This window comes from Cavia porcellus, unplaced genomic scaffold, assembly GCF_034190915.1.
Source record: "Cavia porcellus strain 051 isolate PalLab524CR breed Dunkin Hartley unplaced genomic scaffold, mCavPor4.1 scaffold_5, whole genome shotgun sequence".
NCBI classification, from domain to species: Eukaryota; Metazoa; Chordata; class Mammalia; order Rodentia; family Caviidae; genus Cavia; species Cavia porcellus.
Window position 1 is genome coordinate 18,811,926 of NW_026947488.1, and position 17,473 is coordinate 18,829,398.

Consider the following 17,473-nt stretch of genomic DNA (forward strand, 5'->3'; position numbering starts at 1 on the left):
TCATCTATATATTGAAGGAGCACTATCTCGGGGTGTTCCTCTCTAAATCCTAAGAGATCTCTTGCTAACGCCTCGTCAAAAAGGGTGGGAGAGTTCTTGTAGCCCTGAGGTAAACGTGTCCAGGTCAGCTGTTCCTTTACCCCTGTATCTGGGTCAGTCCACTCGAAGGCAAATAGGGGTTGACTCACCGGAGCAAGAGGCAGGGTGAAGAAGGCATCCTTCAAGTCCAGGACAGAGTACCAGGTGTTCTCCGGATTAAGGAGGCTGAGCAGGGTGTAAGGATTTGGCACTGTTGGGTGTAGAGTCAGCACTCGTCTATTAACCTCTCGGAGATCCTGTACAGGGCGATAGTCATTCGTCCCCGGTTTCTGAACTGGGAGCAAGGGCGAGTTCCAGGGAGAGACACAAGGAATGAGAATATTATTGTCTCTTAGTCTCTGTATGTGGACTTTAATTCCTTTCCGGGCTTGCAGGCTTATTGGGTATTGCCTTAAGCAGATGGGGCGTGCCTGAGGCAAGAGTTCTACCACATGGGGGACTTGGTTGACTGCTAGCCCTGGAGGGTTGTTTTCTGCCCAGACTTCTGGAATCTCCTGTTTTCATTTGTTCAGCAGTTCTAATTTTAAGTCAGTCCGTGACAACTCGGGTGCACCAGACAAACTTCCCAGCAGGCGGTAACTTTCTCCTTCTGGGACAAGAGCCAACACTCTAATACCCTCTGATTTTGAGGGGGTATCAGTCCCTAGCTTCAGTCTAGGTTCATTCGTAACAAAGTCAATTTGCACCTGTAATTTATGTAGAAGGTCCCGCCCTAAAAGGGGATCCGGGCACTCAGGGACCCAGAGAAAATCATGTTGGACCAGTCTATGTCCAGGTCGAGCCAGACTAGCTGTCACCTTTGGGTACGATTTTCGGCCCCCTGTAGCTCCTATCACATTGACAGATTGCTTGGTCAGTTTTCCTAATGGTTGAGTCAGCACAGAATAGGTAGCTCCTGTATCGACTAGGAAGTCCACCGGTTGCCCCCCCACTTGGAGAGTTATCCGGGGCTCGGGGGGTGGCGGCGAGCCCTGACCTCCTCATTTCTGAGACAACAGGGCCTTAGTCTCTCGTTCTGTCTTAGGCTTTAACTTTGGACAATCCTTACGCCAATGTCCCATCTCCTTACAGTACGCACATTGCTCTTTGTCTAGAGGAGGTCGCTTACCTCGAGCTTCCTTTTTCCTAGGGTTAGCTGACCTCTTGGCTTCTTTTTCGCAAAGTAATTTCAGTACTTTAGTCATCCTTTTGGTTGTTGTTTCTTGCAAGGTTTCCCTATTGTTGAAAACCTTTTGTGCGACCTCGACCAACTGGCTGAGAGGCATTCCCTCGAATCCCTCAAGCTTTTGTAACTTTCTCCTAATATCAGGGGCCGACTGGGACACGAAAGCAATATTAATTGCTCGTGCGTTCTCGGGTGCCATCGGATTGATTGGAGTATATAATCTATAGGTCTCTAAAAGGCGCTCTAAGAACACCGCTGGAGACTCATCGGCTAACTGCTGCACTGCACTCACTCGGGAAAGGTTGGTGGGCTTCTTAGCAGCCGCACGAAGTGCATCTAAGAGCCTCAGGCGATACTCATCGAGAGCCTTCTTACCTGCATCCGTGTTAGGGTCCCACTCGGGTCGGGAGGAGGGGAACAAGTGCTCAATTCGTTGCCGATCAGTGGATGGAGATCCATCCGGTTCTCGGACTCCCTTTTGCCCCAAAGCGCAGATTCGCATCCTTTCCTCAGCCGTGAAAAGGATGCGTAAGATCTGCTGGCAGTCATCCCAAGTGGGAAGGTGGGTGGAGAAAACAGACTCTATAAGGCTAATCAGAGATTCTGGGTCCTTCGAGAAAGGGGGGTTCTGACTTTTCCAGTTATAGAGGTCAGAGAAAGAAAAGGGGGTGTACACAAACATGGAGCCCCCACTCGGGGCTGGGACCTCCCGCAGAGGACACAGTGGCGCTGCCTCGTGGCCCTGTTCCAGAGGTCCCTCTGGTCGAGCGTGGCGGCGGGTTCGAATGGGCCGAGGCGGGGAGGGCGAGGTGGAGTCAGGTTGTGGCTCAGGGGCAGGATACGGGGGAGGGGGTAAGGGAAGGATGTCTAGCGGGTCGGAGAAGTCTTCGCTCGGAGGTAAGACTGGAGGTGCGTTGGGCTTGGAGGTCTCCTCTTCAGCCTTGGATTTCGGTTTGAGGGCTGCTAGGACTCCATTCGGAAGTGGCTCAATCCAAGGGGGAGCATCATAGATTGTATCTATCCAAGCCTGGATATAGACAATCTGATCGGGGTGAGCGGGGGGCCCAAATACATACTGGCGGACCGCTCGAGCTGTCTCCATATCAAAGGACCCAAAAGGGGGCCAGACTCCTTGGGTCCCCAGGGGCCACTCCTGTGTGACAAAGGTTGTTAGTCTGGCTTTGCGAACCCTTTCCCCATATCTCCCACCTCGCCTCTGGAATTCTTTAAAGTGGTCAATGACAAGGCTAAGGGGAGTGCTGGGAACAGATTCGTTCCGACCCATAATGGACTCGTTCTGACCCATAGCTGGTGGTGTCGCTGGTTTTGCTGGAAAAAAAACTTAAAAGGCAAAGTTAGGGTTAAACAGAAAAACTACAGAGACTAGGCAAACGGTCGGAATCACCTTTGCCCACTCCGAATTCCAGGAAGGAGCTCCTAAGAAAGAAGGCTCTGTTAGAGTTAGGTGACCAAAAAGGGGAACAATTAGAACAAATGAACACACAGACCGACACACAAGACGAGACAGGACAAGACAAGCTGCAGCAGAATGGCCTTTGCTCAAAAATTAGTCAAATTTTGGGATCTGGAGGAATTAACAAATTTAACTAATGAAGTGGTTCCCCACCCAGGCGGAGTCACAAATGGCAAAAACCAATTGACTTCATCCTCGGGGGCTTCACTTCCCAAATTAAGGGCGTCCCCTTCCGAACGGAGTGGTTCCTCACCCGGGGCAGATTCACAGATGGACAGAATTTGTCCGACAAACCAACTGACTCTGTCCTCGGGTGGTTCCCACTCCCAAATTGAGGGCGTCCCCTCAAAATTACAAATTGACCGCGGCCCAAACAAAACCTCCAGAGCACTTACTTTCAGATGTTCGGAAATGAGTCTGGAGTCTTGCTTCCATCCCGGACGAGCCCCCAAATGTTATAACGTGGGCCCCGGTATAAAGTCCACGGAAACAAGAGTCCAAAACTTAAGTGGCAAAGGCTTTATTGAGCCAGTCCTGGCGGCACAGTCTCTCCTAGATCAAACCAAAGACTGCGCGCCCAAGACTGGGGAAAGGGGTTTTTAAAAGTAAGGGAAAGTGGGGAGGAAACCTGTAAGGCCATTAAACCTGTTGACCCGCATCTGGAAACTGTATTGCTGTCCACTTAGCTCTGACAGTCCCGGGAGTTCCTGGTGTTGCTCAAATTACTCCCATCCTGTAGACTGACATTATCTCAGAGTGGCACATCTGCAGCAATATTTGGGGAAGAAAGTGGAGAGTTAATTATCCTAGGACAGCTTGTCTTCGCCAGTGAGTGCGAAGGGGTCACGAGTTATGAGATGCTGGAACTTAAGTTTTATAAAGATCTGATATCTAACCCATTGGTACATACAGAACAAAAGGAAAGCACCGATCGGGGTTTGGGCCACAGTATTTCCCGGTAATTTTTTTGAAGCTAAACAGTTCTTAAAATTGGGGCAGGCTCATTTTATGACAGATCATCACCAGGTCGGGGAGAGGTCACCAGAAACCCAAATTCTTTATGGCCCAGATAGGTGGGTGGGGGGAGGCAATAAGGCGCGCTACAGAACAGGAAAACGGCGAGTATCTATCTTGTGGGAAGAGTAACTAAGGTTAGGTAAAAAGGTTAAACTCATGGGCAAATCTCCCTGCATATAAACACACTACTTCAAACAATGTGTAAATTAGTGGGCCTTCTTGTCTTTTTTAGTTCTTTAGCGAAGACTAGAGGCGCCTACCCGTGATTAACAGCCCTTGTTAGCTTGTTTTAGCACCACTCTTCTTGTTTGTAGAGGGCCGCTCCGTGATTAACATTTTAATTAAGTGAAATTCTTGCAATTCTTTACAGGGGAGAGTATTGCTCAACATATCAATTGGGTCACTTAACATATCAGTTAAGAAAAAAAAACATTTAGTAAGCCGCGGTACAGGTTTGCTATAATACACAAAATGATGAAGCTACTTTCTTAGAGTACAACAAATATAAAGGCAGCTTTCCTACATTCAAAATGAAACATCAATAAATTCTGTTCTTGAGTCACTGTCTACTGACTTTCAGGAAGGATACCAGAAGCACTAGACCAGGAGGATTTTAATGGAGGACCCGAACAAAACTATTGTCTTTCTTTGGCTTAGGGTTTTCTTTAATCTATAAGATGAAATTAGTGTAATTGGTACTTATAAGATTAAATGACATAGCATAAGAGAAAGCAAACAGAGAAATATGTGGTGCATGGGCTCATGATAAAATCTTTGTCACTTCCAAGTGTCTTTTTCCTGCCCTGACGTAGAGTTGGGACTTGCCATGGGGCTGCTGTGTCCCCTGAAGTACTAGTGTATTGGTCAGTATTCTCAAGTGGTAATGAATTTGCAAGGGGATTTATTAGTTAGGCTTATAGGGTCTGTGGGGGTGGACTGCATTGCTGGAAAGTCAGAGAATACAGTAGCGGCTCAGTCCAAGAAGATGAAAGTCACAGTACAAGAGAGATCAACAGTGGAGCATCAGCCCAAGACCAAAAGCCTAGAAACTCTCTAGAGTCACTGGTATGAGGCTATGTTGAAAGGCAGGAGAACCTGGAGGGTGATGTTCACAGGTGAGGGCAACAGCAAAAGATGTACCTGCTCAAGCAGAATGGAGACTATAAAAATGTGGGTCAACTTCCTCCTCTCCCTTTTACTCCATCCAGCCTTCAGTATTGGATGTTGTCGCTAACAATAATGGTGGGCCCCCACCTGCCTACTTTGTTGGCCTGCATGCCAGTCATATCTGGAAATACCTTACACATGCACTAAGACATGTGCTTCACTAATATGCAAAGCATTTCTTAATCCATTAGAATTAATACAACACAATGAACCATCACAATTTGTCAGGCCTATGTGTTGAAAATGTGCTATGTCACTAGATGGTGCTGCGGGTAGTAAGGTCCTTTGAAGCTCTTAGGTCCCTTATACTGAGTGGCTATTACAGGTCCTTGTCTGTGTGCTTTCTGAGGCTCAGGAGCAAGACCAAGAGTGACTAGAAATGATCATTTTAGGCATGACCTGGGGCTGAGAGTCCAAAATTGAGCCTTCTCTTGCAAACATCAAGAGCGGATTGAAGGGAATCAGACATAGTTGCATGAGAGGACGCTACGGAATCTGCAGAGGATGACCAGAAACAGAACAAGAGGTCCCTTGCAGACTAAAGTACTTGGTGGTGGGGGGACTTCTTGAACCCATCAGTACTTGCTTCTAGATTTTATAGTGACTCACTAACTGTCTTTACCTGCCTCAGAGAAATGAAGGGGTATGGCAGGACCCAAAATTTTCATCTGGATGAGGCAGATGTCACACTATCTGGTAACAATTGCCTGTATTCATGGCCTGCTTGGTTCACTTACATACATTAAGACAATACTAGATCTTTGCGTGTCTCTCTTCTCAGTTCCCACATGTTGTAATTAAGAATCAGGGAGTAAGGCTAGTTTACTTCCTAAAACCCTGAAAGACAAGAGGAGGGTCTCAACAGTATTGACATGCTTGATATTTTAATCTTATTTAGGGAATAGTTTTAGAAAATGCACCAGCTTTCACAGGTGGTTCCTGCTGATCACTTACATAATTCTTATGAATTTATGAGAATCTGTGATCTACAGTTTGGTTACACCAGGGACTTCGGTTTCTGTTTACAAGGGGGAAAAGATCTGTAGAAGTATATTAGCTTCTCAAAATTCCTGAAAATAACAATTGAAAGAAAAGAAAGGTTTATTCTGGCTCCCAGTTTCAGAGTTTGCAGTCCATGGTCTCCCTCCCCATTGTGGTGGGTCTGAGATGAGACAGAACATCCTGGAGGTAGGAGCATATGCCAGAACAAAACTGCTCATCTCTCAGCAGCCAGAAACCAGATAACACAAGAGTGACAGCAGAGCCAGAAAGGGCCCAGAGATGAAAGGTACCCTTCAAAGCCATGTCCCCAGTGACTCACTTCATCCAACTAGGTCCCACCTCCCAATAAGCCCATTAAGCTATGAACTCATCAGCAGAGTAATACATTGATGAGGTTGAAACCTTATGATCCCGTTACTTTCCAAAAGCCCATCATCTGGCAATCGGGCACTGAACACAATGAGCATTTTGTGGAACATTTTTGTTCCACAAGAAAATCATTTCTATCTGCAAGGCTGGACCATATTTCTTCACCTTCCTTTATATATACAAACAGAGCTGCACCTGCATGAACCCTCCAGCAGGGGTGTGTAACCTTTTTCTAATTTTCTCCTGAAAGCCAGGGTTTTGCAGTATAGACTCAAGGAACTAGACTTCCAAGTGGTCCCAGATACTCAGGGCTTTTTGGGTTTATCAAATTGTGAGACCAGGCCTACTTTCCACCAACAGAACTGTAAGACCTCATGCTGTGTCTGAGTTTAAGTACTACCATGTGACTCCGTTGGGGAAACAGTTTTCTGTCACCTGCATCCAGCTTTGTTATTCTTGAACCTGTTACTAGGTATGACTGAGGACTACACTGAAGCTCAGTGTCTTCCATGAAATGAGAATGGGAGTACACGTCCTCCTCATCTGATTTCTGTAAGAAGCAATCAAGATAGTGGAGGTGAACACATTTCGAGAGCTCAGTCTCTGATGTGTTCGTTGTTGTCACCGTTACTGTGACTTTGAAAAGCCAAGTGGGCCCAAACTTCCTGTGTCAAAGAAATACTCTATGTACTCTTAGCTACAGGCACCCCATGCTTAGCCACCCAGCCCCCGGGAGGGCAGATTAGAACTGTTGTGACTGCAAACCCAGCCAATATGGGCTATAATATAGTAAATTGTCACTTGTTTTGCAGTCTTGACGAGAAAAATAAATGCAATTACACTCATGAATGTTGAAAAATGAAGTAAAGCAATGTGGATCGGCACATTTGAGGTGCTTTTCCAAATGAAAAGCTGTACACAATGAATACTAATGGGCTCCCTCCCTACCGCGCTCTGGCATATGGTGAGATGTGATCTTTCTGAATTAAAGGAGCAGCTGTGCCAAGTGATGGCCATGGGAAAGGCAGCTCTGAACACCTCGCACAACAGGAGACATTCTGGGTGGACCACGACTGCTCTCTCTCAGTTGAGGACGCACAATAGGTCCAGCTTCCTAAAGTAACAGAGTGGCCTTGGTGGGGCCTTTCTGCTTCAGGAACCTGGCATTTGTTCTGTCACTCCTCTCTCCTTTTGTGTGACAAACAGTCACCAACACCTACTGAATGCCAGGCATGATGCTGACAGCAGGAGAGGTGAATCTTGAGCATCCTGCTTCTCCTAACCATGGAAAACCTTCTTGCCAGGTCTGACTGTCCTCATCTAGCCTCATGTTGTCAATACAGAGGCCACCAGCCACGTGTGGTTATTAAGCACTTGAAATATGGCCAAGTTGAATGAGAAAAATGTAAAGTTCACAAAAAAGTCTCAAAGACTTAGTGCAAAAGACAAAAGAGGCAAGTATCTTATTAATTTTCAGATTGTTTAAATGTTGACAAGGTAATACTTTAGATATATACAGTTAGCTCTCTGTTCATGTGTTCTAGCAACTATTGAAAGGAATTATTGGGGAAAAATCTGCATCCTTACTGAACATGTACGACCTATATGTAACAAGTATTTATATTGTGTTAGGTATTATAAACAATTTAGAGCTGATTTAAAGTGCATAGGAAGGTGTGTATATGTATATGGTATTGTAAGCACTACACTATTTTACATAAGGTATTTAAAAATCTGAGGGATTTGGTCACTACAGGAATTTCTGGGTATTGAAAAATGACTGTATTAGTCTAAGTAAAATATATTAAAATTAGATTTACTTACTTATTTTTACCTTTTTAAATATGGATGATGGAAAATTTTAAATTGCAAATGTGGTTTGCACTGTATTTGTGCCTGATACTGTTCTAGCCCCCATGTATCTGTCTATCTCTTCATATTGTCTACTATACTCCCCTTTGCTAGCAAGACCTGTCAGTCTTTAAATAATACCAGATTCCTTCCTGCCTGCAGGCCTTACTACTTGCTCAAGACTCTTCCCAAGCTCTTTTTTAACTTAAATGTCACCTCTGTGAGGTTCATTCTCTTGACCATAATTTTAACATATGTATTTATCCCTTGTTCTTTGTATCAAGACACACTTTATCATAATATTTGTGTATTTTATTTACTTGTTTGAGGATCTGTTTCCCTTAAAACAGTGCAATGAATGGGGAGGGACTGGTCTGGTTTGGTTTTCTTTTTATTTCCAGTTCTAATCTCATTGTCTTCCAGTGCAATCAATGCATAGTAAATACTCAAGTTTTTTCTTAGATGAATGCATGAATGATTTAATATCACATTAATATGACAAAGGAGGAAATATTTTAGTTATTTTTAGGTGCTGAAGACATTTTAAAATACTCAACAGAGTCCTACTTTGTCAATCAGTTAAGGAAAGTTCAGACGACAGATAAATGACTGATAGATAAATGCAGGTAGGCTCAACATTAAGGAAAATCACAAGGAATGGTGGAGTATCTAGGGCCTAAAAATACTGAGAGCCATTATTACCTTTTTACCTGTAGGCCAGGGCAGGAAATGGTGCTAAGGAGCTGCTATTAGACTGTAGAGGACCATCACTACTCTCTGGTTTTCTGCCAGGGTCGACCATTGGCCAGACTTAGCCAGAATAGATATCTAATGGAATCTGGAAGATAAAGATCAAGCAAATAAGATTCTCAGAGCATAGAGGATAGTAGAGACTGCATCTGAATTGATGGGGACAGAGTGGTGATGGTGGAGAGGGATGTAGAATAATTATCATCCTGAAAGGCCTAGAAAGCAGTTATCTTAATGTGATAGAATGCATCTATCACAGATCAACAATCCATATCCTGAAAATAAAAGAATACTCATCATTAAAATTATTTAACATTTATTCAGGGAATTCTAGTGACTAATGGAAAATGTAATTGTGGGAAAGATAAAATTACTATTTGCAAAGTGTTATAGTTTGTGTTTGGATTGCCCTCCCCCAAGCCTCACGCAATCATGGGTGTGGCTGAATCTAACATCTGTGATTGGTTTATTGTCTAGCACTGGGATTGGCAATGTAAGTGCTGCACCCACCCAGGGGTGGAGCTGACATACAGTGTAAGGTCAAGCAAAAACCACATCCTACCTCTTTTGCTCCATTTGCTCTTGTTGTTTCTGGTGGCCATGAGGGGCTGCCCTACGATGTGTCATCCTGCTTTGGAGCCAGGTAAATATGGACTGAAACCCCCAAAACTATAACAAATAAACTTTGTCTTGCTTCACTTTGGGCATCAGCTATTTTGTCTGAACAACAAGAGAAGAGTAACCAGTAAACAAAGGGTATTATTATCTACCAAAAACCCAAGAGAAATAAATGAAAACAATTACAACCTGATGAAAAAGTCAACCAAGGTGACTAGTTAGGGAATAAATACATGAAAATCAACCATTTCTTAAATCTTGGTAATAGCAGTTAGGAAACTTAATATAAAAATGATTAATTCTATAAACGCAGCAAAAATTTAAAAAACTGAGGCATTAGCTCAAGACACAATATATAGGAACTTTAGAAGACAGCTATAAAGCAAAACTAGAGAAATACATAAGCAAATAGCTATATCTCAGCCCTATATATGAGACTTACTATTTTAAAACTTATGGTTTTAATTTGAAATATATAATGGATATTACAGTACAAACTTATAAGTAATTTTATAAAATGATTTTAAAGTTTATAAAAATGAGTGGATAAAGATGCTAAAGCAAATGTTGGCAGAAAATAATGGAGAGAGACGTCTATTTCTAAAGTTTGGTGATATATTCTGAAACTAAAATAATTCAATTAGTGTACACCAGTCCAAAAAGACACACATAGATCAATAGGGCAAATATTTCCCTAAAAGCAATATATACATGACTATGCATATGTTCAGGATGAGGATATGTGTGTGTTTCATAGATAAACATAACATTTTCAATTAGTGAGATGTCAGGATAAAATTGGAATGATAAGCCACCCATATTTAGATGTGAGCTAAATTGAGAGTTGTTAATTTCATAGTGTATACCAAAATATATTCTAGATAAATGAAATGCATTCCATGTAAGTGTATTTGAAAGTATTTAAGATATGTAATGCATAAATGAACATTTCAGTGATCTTTCAGAATAGAATAGGATTTTGATGATACCATTGAAAATAGAAGCAACAAAGAAAAAATTATATATTTATCTCTTTGAAAGATCCATATGAAACTGAGCTGTGATACTACACACACACACAAACACATACATATATACATATATATATATACATATAATATTCATATGGAAAGAGCTTTTATAAATCAATAAAAAATGACAAATGATCCATTAGACATATATTCTGTATTGGTAAGACTGCTGAGAAATACTATTGTTATAAATCCAAATTGGTATTAGTATTCAGGGAAGACAGTTTAATGCTGTCAAAAACATGAAGTATGCATGTCAAAAATGATGTTTTTATTTATTTCTGGTGAGAAAATTTATTCCAAGAAAATCTTCAGAGATAATTGCAAAATGAACAATTTTGATCTCTTAAAGTGTTACTCCATCCATATTTTGAAGTAGTAAATCAGTTTGCTTTCACACGGTGACTGTGATGATCATTTATTGGCCTGGCAAAGCCTCAGCGTTATAAAACACTTAAAAATGTTGTGTATTCTTGAATAATTTGGGGCTATCCCATTTTCTTCCTTTCTGTGCCCCTTATAAGCCTCTTGGACACCACTGGGGTATCTTCTTTTGCTATTTCAGCTTGAGAAGGAGCAACAAAGAGAGAGCTCTTATCCTCTGCTCAATCTATCCAGGGCTGCTCCTAAGACTGGATGGTCAGGTGGACTCAGCAAGCATTTAGTTAGGTCTGACAGCATACTGGACAAGACTTGGGTCAGGAGTTAGGGAGACAGAGACTCTCTGCTTGACCATATTTAGTTACAATCTCCTGACCCCCTTCTCATTTTGGTCTTGACCCTGACCCCTGTCTAGGCATTGGCTTGTGTAGAACAGCTTTAGCAATAATCCTGCTAAGTTCATTTGGCAAGAATCTTCCCTTCACTTTTGATATCTGTTTTAAGGTCTTTGGGGGTACCATAACAAAATGCCATAAACTAGATTGCTTATAAATACAGAAATTTATTTTGCACAGTTCTGGGGGTTGAAAAGTTTAAGATGGAGGCACCAGCAGATGTTAATCTTTCATGAAGATTCTGCCTTCATGAAGTAATCACCTTTCACTGACCCCATCTCTTAAAACCATCACCCTGGAGGTTAGTATTTTAACATATGAATTTTGGAAGTACATAACTATTTAGAACATAGTAGTATCTGATTACCCTGTCTGGCGTTCCACAAGAATGCTGTTAAGTCAGTTTAACAAGAATCCTCCTATCCTTAACTTCTCTCAGTGTTTTACAATCCCTTTGCTCTGCTTTTGGGCTGTAAATTCCTAGCCGTCTTTACTTAATCTCTCTCTCCTCTTATAGTAGTCTAGATTAATGTCTTCCTTACTGTTTTACTATAGCAAGTAAACTCCAGTCTGTTCCATAGGAGCTTTGGGCCTAATAGGTAAATGGATAGGCAGACACTGATCAGCATCATGGAAGAGGAATATGTTGAATTACAGATTCAATAGATGGATTGAAGACCTACACTATGTTAGGCATTTGGGCTACATCTGACCCAGCTACTATGGCTCCTCCTTTTGTGAAGCTCACAGTCCAATGAAACAAATGAATGACAAGGAAAGAAGAAGAAAGAGAAAGTGAAAGAGAAGAGAAGAGAAATAAATAAACAGCAAACAGAAAGAGAGGGGCCTGGTTCCTCATCTCTGGAGTTATTTTAGGGAATAAGGGTCCCAGGTAAACAAGTCATCTTTTGTAGGAGATGACATCTGAGTTACATCTCCAGCGAGTGTAACCATTGCCTATAGGCTACAAGACTGGACAGTTACTGAGCTCTCATAATCAAGTTGGTGAATACAGACATTTTTGGATGACTCAGGAGTCTGCCTATGATGCACAGGTCAGGGGAGGAAGGCAGCTGAGGTTTTCACAGGCAGCCTCCCTGAGCGGAGACACGGGCAGGGAGATTATCCTAATAGGATTTCACAAAGACCACTTAGCAATTGCTGAGCTTGGGGGAAAAATAGTTATGAGCTGAGGGTGGGGAAATAGCCAAGAATCTGGCAACTCTGCGAAAGATTGGAGAGAAAAGCTGACAGCCAACAGACAGAATAAGATGATGCTTGCAAAAAGGTAAAAAGAATAGACAAGGGGGGAAAAGTACTCTGAGTGATATGTATGGAAATGGAAAAGCATTAATATAACTCGGGGACATGCATTAAGATAATTCCCATTCTAAGAAGGAGCAGAGCCAGGACTTATCCATTACAGCACTTCACACTGTCAGAGAATGTTTGGAAACAGATGTGGGCAGCAGAAGGGCAGAGTTGGGAGGGGATGAAAGGATGTGTGAATATAAAAAACCACAGGCCAAAATGATAGCTAATCCTAACCCTCTTTTGAGATGGGGAAACCAACGCTCAAAGAAATGAAGCGACTTGTCTAAAACCACACAACATAGTAAGCATTGGAGCTAAGAGTAGAAACTTGAACATTGCTAATAGAAATGCAGCACAGAAAACAATTGGCAGCTTCTCAAAAAGTTAAACATCCAGCTACTGTCTGACTTTGTCATCTACCCCTAGGCACGTACCTCAGGGAATTAAAGCAAGTGTTCACATTTGGTCTTCAGTGAGTTCTTTACTACTCAGTGTTCATTCTGTTGTATCCATCTGTGGCTCTCATCATCCGCTCACTCTCCTCTTCTCCTTCTGTCTCCTTCCCTTTTCTTTCATGTATATAAATATACCCATCTCAGGTGGTAGCTTTGTCTCTTACTAAACTATGACCTTGGTTTCATTGTCCCAGTACTAAAGGAGACTAAGGGTCCTGCCACTCCAAGAGTGTGTAGATTTTGCACAGTTACCAGCTCATGTTCAGGAACTATAGGTCTTGTGTTCATGAAGAGCCTGCCCTTCCTCAGTATGGAAATTTGGGAGGTTGTCTAGAAGCTAATATAGTCCCCGTTTTGAAACAACCATTGGGTCCTCTCATCTTGGCGTGGCTTTTTTTGTACAACTCCTATTCTCTTTAATTTTGTTGAGATTACAAAATAATTGTCTATTTATGTTTCCTGGAGCATCTATTTTTCCACAGTGAGGTTTTTAGAAAAATAATCTTTGCATGTTTTTGTGGCTTGTATCTAAATGCCTTGTGTGGTCAAAGGTGGGGAGTTTTAAAGGTAGTTGAATTAGGGTGTGTGAATGTGGATTATGTGTGTGATAGTGGGATTAAGGGTGTGGATAATGGAAAACCTAATCTGCATAATGAACAAATCAATAGGTTTATAGCCTGGATGGAATATAAAGGGCCAGAAAGAAAGCAGGTTTGTTCCTGCTGCTGCTTGTTGCTTCGCTGTCTCCTGAATGCTTTGCTACGGACCATTTCTCCTCTGAGATGCCTCTCTGTGCCATGTCATCTTGCCTTAGACTGGACTTATTATGGACTGAAACCTTTACAAACTGTATACTAAATAAACCTTTCCTCCTTTAACTTTAGATTTTTGGTATTTTATCTCAGTGATAAGAAAAGTAACTAAGACACATCAAACCAACGTGATATTAACTTCATTATTACTATTTTTTTGGGCATTTTTGATGCTTCTTTGATGCTTGTTTGTTTTGCACTACTGAGGACTGATCCGAGGGCCTCATGCATGCCAGACAGCACTCTACAACTGAACTACATGTTCCGCTCTTTTTATTTTTTATTTTGAGACAGGATCTGACTGAGTTTTTCAGAGTAACTGAATTTGCCTTCTTCCTGCCTTAGCTTCCAAGTTCCTGGAAATTCAAGAATGTGCCATTGTGCCTAGGTCTAAGTGCTTTGTAAAAAAAAATTTGTTTTCCATTTACTTGGTCACAGTGTATAGGGATCAATCACATGGTTGTGTTATTGATCTAAGTTTCTTATGCTGAATTTTCTTTTGCTACTGTGCCAGTGTCACTGGGCACAGTTTGATTCCTCCCTTAGGGTGGAGGAGATTGGTGGCACAGTCAGAGAGCCATTGGGAGCTTTGTCTCTAGTCATTGTCTTTAAATATATTAAAGTCTGACACTGCCTTCAGTTCCACTGAGTCAGCAGCAAGTCCTGGTTTAGAGGTTTTGGGTGCTTTGTAAAGCTTTTATTTGTTCCCATATTTCATAGTTCACCAGCCACTTTAAGAAAAATTTCTTCTATTTCATAGGTCTTGTTTTTTGCCTTTTCAAGATCTTTCAATTGTGTTTTTACTTGCCTCTTTAAAACCTCCCATGAGACAATTGCTTCTAATAAGTGATAGTGGGAAGAGATTTAGGGAATTACATCAATTGTTGAAGGTGAAGGGACACAAATTCCAGGTGAAATGTTCACATCTATCCCATAGTTTAGCAACACTTTTCCAATTAAGAGCTGTCAGCGAGCTGCTCTGTTTATCCTACAATTTTTCCATTTTCACAGTCCTGTTCCATTTGAAAGAGGAGATGGGCCTAGATTCTCCTCTCATTTTGGTTCAGATGACACTTAATGTCTTCGACATGAAGTTTGGGGTATTTTCTGCATAGCTGATAGTGTAATCTTTGTTCTTTTCACTTGTTTGCTTTTTCATCCAATTTTGGAGATGGAGGTTCTGTGAAATGGTACTCAAGCCACCATATTTTCTGGAAGACTTGGCATTCTTTCCACTATACCATGTTGTGTGATTATAAATATGCCCTTGCACCGCCAGTATGACGTGCTCTTATTGGAAAAGGTTTTCAAAGGCTGTATTCACCAAAATGGCCTATTTATATGTCAAGTACGTTATTGAAAATGTGCTTCTGTAAGAATGAAGCAACAAATAAAAGACACAGTTCCTGACTGTCAAAAGACACTGCAGGACTCCTCCTCCCTCACCCGTCACCCCTATAAGTGTCCATGTAAAGTGCCACAATGGTGAGCACTTTTTAACTGAGCAACAGGACTAGCTTTTCAGAGGATAATTTTCTTGTTTTCATTTCAAGATCTTAATTTTGCTGAAGGTACTGCTGTTGTTGTTGGTCCTGGCATAATGGATCTAATTTAATTTAATTTTCTTTCTTGCATAGAAGGTGATCCCTTGCCCAGCTGCTGCTCTGGGCAGAGAGGGAACAAACAGGCTTGGAGATAAGCTCTGAACTTTAGCAGATCTCTCCAAGGTTTATGTTAATGAGCAATACTTAGAGAGTTCAGAAACATCTTCCTAGTGATTGCTTTAACTGCCATACTGCTTTCTAGACAGCAAGACATTTTCATGGGTCTCTGAGGGACTGTGAGAAAGGAAGGGAGGTGGGACCACCTGGCTGGTCTGTTCCATTGCTTCCTGGTGCCATGTCTGAGATGGGTGCAAGACACATGGCAGATGGTGGATTAGAAGGGGTCTCCCAATCCACTCCTTCACTGTGTGTCTGGGAGAGTTTTGTAGTGACAATTCTGAAGGTAGCAGGTGCACGATGGTTAGGAAATCCTTGATCAGACCCTGCTTGTACCTCACTGGTTGGTTTCCTTTGTGAAGTTATTTATGCTTGCTTCACTAAGGAAGCCAGTATCTTTAAGCCATGAGTGAATTGGGTAAGTCCCTTGAGGAGAGAGTATCCCAATCCTGTCTATATACTCCACATCTTGAAGGTGCCTTCAAGACTCTAGGCTCAAAAAGAATTTCCTGAGTGAATGAATGATTTAAAGAGAATACATGGACACTTATGGAAAGAAAGGCTGAATGTCATCATCATGTCTCCAGACACGGAGTTGCTCTACAGAAACATACCGTTTAGGTGTAGGAAGATTAAAAATCATGTTGTGACAAGGGTCTGAAGATATCTGTGATTCTCATTTCCTAGTCTGATGTTGTGAATTGGAAAGGATTTGCTGTTACTTATCTAAACATGTGTGCAATTGAGGCCAGGTGTTATAGAGTCACCCTGATTTTTACCTTGTCTCGCTTTGATTTGTTTAGCCACTGGATCACTTTATCAGATCCAACTCAGCTTAGCTGTTTTAGGAATCTGTCTTTTAACTAGTGGAGATTAAAGTCAGCCTGCTAGCCCAGGTTTGGCATGCAGACTCTTTGGGAAACTTACTTGAATTCTCTTTCAGTAGACAGCTGTTTCACTCAATATTTTATTGATTAGCTTTATGTACCAACTTGAGTAATGTAAGAGATGCCCAGGCAGCTGGTATAACATTATTTTAATTCCAGCCATGTCCATGAGGGTGTCTTAGAAAGAGATTAGTGTTGGAATCAGTAGACTCAGTAAAGAAGTTTACCAACATAGGTAGGCATAAACCAAACATCTGATCCCCCAGTAAACTAAAGAGACAGAGGAAGAATGATTTTTCTCTTTCTTGAACTGTGGTGTCTATTTTCTCTTGTCCTTGGGTATCAGTGCTTCTAGTTTTAAGGGCTTTAGACTCTGGGATTAGCACTCATGGGTACCTTGCACAACTCTAAGTTCCCAAGACCTTGGATTCAGACTTGGTACTACAGCCAAGCCATTCTCCCTTTGTTCTCAGGTCTGTGGACATGGACTGGCTGGCTAGGTCTTCAGCTTGCAGATACCACACTGTTGGTCTTCTTGGCCTCCATTGTTCCATCAACCAATTCTCACAGTTGTACATCTTGTGTGTGTGTGTGTGTGTGTGTGTGTGTGTGTGTGTATGTGTCTATTGTATGCATCTGTATCTATGTTATTTGTTTATTACATATTCTATAAATATATCTATTCTCTATGACTATATTTTATTGATTCTATTGAAGATATTTTATCGATTCAGTAGTTTATTGATTCAGTATTTTATTGATTCTATTGACTTTTTTGATTCTGTTACACATTCTATAAATATACCTATTCTATATGACTATATATTTTATGTATCTTGTATGCATCTATATCTGTTATTTGTTCTATTACATATTCTATAAATATATCTATTCTATATGACTATATATTATATATAGCCAATAAAACATATATATATATATACACACATATACATATGTGTGTA

General features: G+C 41.6%; 1 protein-coding gene across 14 annotated transcripts in view; it reads left to right on the forward strand.

Moving 5' to 3' along the window:
* Ptprt (protein tyrosine phosphatase receptor type T) overlaps positions 1–17,473 on the forward strand; it is a 1,059,888-nt gene that overhangs the window by 293,230 nt on the left and 749,185 nt on the right. Inside the window, exon 1 of one of the 14 annotated variants that reach the window (XM_063248333.1) lies at positions 12,517–12,607. The exons of the other annotated variants lie outside the window; for them this stretch is intronic. The gene's annotated coding sequence lies outside the window, so the exon portion shown is untranslated. Of the gene's footprint in view, positions 1–12,516; positions 12,608–17,473 lie in introns of those variants that run through there. 14 annotated transcript variants of the gene reach the window in all.